The following is a 3,380-nucleotide window of genomic DNA, read 5'->3' as shown; positions in this document are numbered from 1 at the left end:
GTGTGCTGTGTGCTGTCTGCTCCGGCGGCTGAAAAGATTTGAAGCTAAATTTGAAGGTTTTGTCGCAGGAAGAGTGACAGAGGCAGTGGGAGTTCGAAGTTTGACTGAACATTGGACTTCGGAAACTTTCCTTTGTCGAAGGATTTCTCCATTTAGTGAGGAATTCCAGCGCTTGTCTGCAGTGCTGTGGGATCGGCAGTGGCTGGCGGATTGCCAATCGTGTCGATTCTAGCTCCACCATCCAGCTTCCATACCATTTTGCCCGGACTAGGCCTTCGGGCTCAACGAAGAGAAGGTACTTTTCCATCTGGCAGTTTCCGGAGGGGCTGGAAAGGCCTCAGAAAGCCCCCAAAAGCTGCTCTCGGCAGTGAGGATAAGCGTGGGCGTGGGCGTGGGCGTGGGCGTGTTCCCCTGCTCGACTGGAGAGAACTGCTTCTGCTGCTCTTTAGACTGAGACTGACTCTGAGATCGTTCTTGAGCATAGACTGCTGTTGTCTCTGGTGTTGTACCGTACCCCTGTCAGGATGGCAACGGCTCGGGCTGCGGCTCCGGAGTCACCGAGGAGGAGCCCTATGGTCGACTTGGGGGAGATCGAGTACGGGATCACTGTCCAAACCGGGGACCGGTTGTCCAAGGAGGAAATAGCGGGGAGTCTGTTTGATCTTTTCCAGAAGGACGAGATTGCCTCTGCTGAGGTTGGATGGGGTAAATGTCAGCGGGATGTGGCCACAGCTTTGGAGAAGGGGCTTATAGTGGGGGGGACCATTGTACCGGTGGAACCATGGGTGTCCACCGTGCGACGGGTTCCCTGCGCAACGTTCCCACTTTCATCCGGGATGCGCTTCTTCGCCCACACCTGGCAAAGATTGGGGAGGTGCGGTCCAGGCTGACTAGGCTTAAGCAGTCCTGGCGCAACTTGTCTCACAAGGAGCTATACTTTTAAGAGGCGGGTGTCCATGGAAATAGGATTGGGGTTGGGCGCGAAGGGAAGCTTTGTCGTCAAGAATGCGAGGCTCCAATACCGCGTGTATTGGAGTTGGGGGGAAGCACGGTGTCATGCGTGCAAAGAGTTCGGGCACTTCCACAGGGATTGTCCCAATGGCCGGGGTGCTGCGAGATATCCCAACGCTGCAGCCCAGGAAAGCACTGCTGGCCCACCCGGGGCTGCCAGTTCCACCTCGGTGACCCGGGGTGACACTACTGGCGCACCCGGGGCTGCCGGTTCCACCTTGGCGGCCCAGGGCAGCACTGCCCCCCCCTGGCCCCCACGTCCTGTACCTTCTCACTTTTAAGTGGCGGGGATGGAAAGATGGCAAGGCCTGCATTTGTCGTCCTAAAACATGCAAGTTGTGAAACTTCTGATGACTCTTTTTTGCTGCAAAATAATTATTTCCAAAAGTTTAGCTCTTAACAGAAACATCCTTAAATTAAATTGAAAAGTTAGCAGGGTGCCATAAGTGACAACACCAGCATAGTCTGTTTACATTTCGGATTTTCCTCACCAGTTTGTTGGATAGAACCATAAACTATCTACAGCTATTTTCATGAGTCAGCAGATGTAAATATATACAGGATTTAATATATAGATAATTAATGATTATTTAACTCTGTTCCTAGCTTTGTGAACTAGGAAACTTGTTGCTCTGGTAATAAGTGCAAGTACGAACAAAAATATTTGGAAATGGTCACATGCACTTTACTATAAAATTCATATTAACACAAGTTGTGGCATTTAAAGCTAAATAAGGAGAAAGGGGAAAGATGAACCTAGAACGAGCAAGATCAGGAAGAACTTTACTATGAAACATGATTAATGACCAATGATAAAAGGGGCAAATATTCATAAAAGGACACAAAGTGCTGGAGTGACTCAGCAGGTCAGGCACATCTCTGGAGAACATGGGTGGGTGATATTTTGGGGGTGAGATCCTTCTTCAGACCCTTATCAATGTTCTTGAGAGATGTATAATCTTTTCCAGAGGAACGAGATTGCCTCCGCCCAGGTTGGAGGGGGTAAATATCAGTTTATCCTAAAGGAACAGCAGGATGTGGCCCTAGCCTTAGAGAAGGGGCTAACAGCGGGGGGGGGGACCTTTGTACCGGTGGAACCATGGGTGTGCGCCATGAGACCGGTTCTCCAGCGCTGCGTTCCCACTTTCATACGGGATGCGCTCCTTCTCCCACACCTGGCAATGATTACGAAGGTGCGTTCCAGGCTGACTAGGCTTGAGCAGTCCTGGCACGACCCCCGTCTTAAAGGGATCTTACGTTTTAAGAGGCGGGTGTTCATGGAAGTAGGAACCGGGACGGGCGCAGAGGGGAGATTCTTCGTCGAGGCGTGTATTGGAGTTTAGATTATTTTTTAGATTTAGAGATACAGCTCGGATACAGGCCCTTCGGCCCACCGAGTCCGCGCCGCCCAGCGATCCCCGCACATTAACACTATCCTACACACACTAGGGACAATTTTTACATTTACCCAGTCAATTAACCTACATACCTGTACGTCTTTGGAGTATGGGAGGAAATCGAAGATCTCGGAGAAAACCCACGCAGGTCACGGGGAGAACGTACAAACTCCGCACAGACGGCGCCCGTACTCAGGCTCGAACCCGAGTCTCCGGCGCTGCATTCGCTGTAAGGCAGTAACTCTGCCGCTGCGCCACCGTGCCGCCGTTGGGGGTACGCACGGTGTCATGCGTGCAAAGTGGTCGGGCACTTCCGCAGGTATTGTCCCAATGGCCCGACTGCTGCAAGATATCCCTACGCAGCAGCCCAGGAAAGCACTGCAGGCCCATCCGGGGTGCCAGTTCCGCCTCGGTGACCCGGAATGATACTGCTGGCCCATCTGGGGCTGCCGGCTCCACCTTGGTGGTCCAGGGCAGCACTGCCCCCCGTCCCCCACGTCCTGTACCTGCGGTGGAGCTTGACGGCGAGGCGCAGGGGGAGGGCGAGGAGGAGGGATGGCAGACGCAGAGGGGGAGGAAGGCCAAGAGGAAGAATAAACATCATAATGCGAGTCACCCACAGGCGCATGGGCCCACACGCACACCTGAGCCCATCTAAAGGGTGCCTGTTGGCTCCAGAGAGTTCCAAGGGGCACCTGGCGGGGTTTAGCAAGGAGCTGGGGAGGTTCGGAAGTGGGCAGGGGATTTTCAGTTGGGGTTGGCTCCCCTGGAACTGTGTCCCCTGAGATTGAGGACGAGCAGAGACAACTCGAAGGGGGAGTCTCCAGTGTAGGGGTGATTTCCCAGTTTGTGCTCCTCATTAGAGCTACGCGAGTGGCTGAGGGGTGTGCTGCCCCACCGGCTGGGGAGGTAGGGGAGACTCTAGAAACACCGGCTTCTTCAGTGGTCTGTAGTCAGGTTAGTCCCCTGATG

The sequence above is a fragment of the Rhinoraja longicauda genome, chromosome 26 (assembly GCF_053455715.1).
Source record: "Rhinoraja longicauda isolate Sanriku21f chromosome 26, sRhiLon1.1, whole genome shotgun sequence".
NCBI classification, from domain to species: Eukaryota; Metazoa; Chordata; class Chondrichthyes; order Rajiformes; family Arhynchobatidae; genus Rhinoraja; species Rhinoraja longicauda.
Note: the sequence above shows the minus strand (reverse complement) of the source record.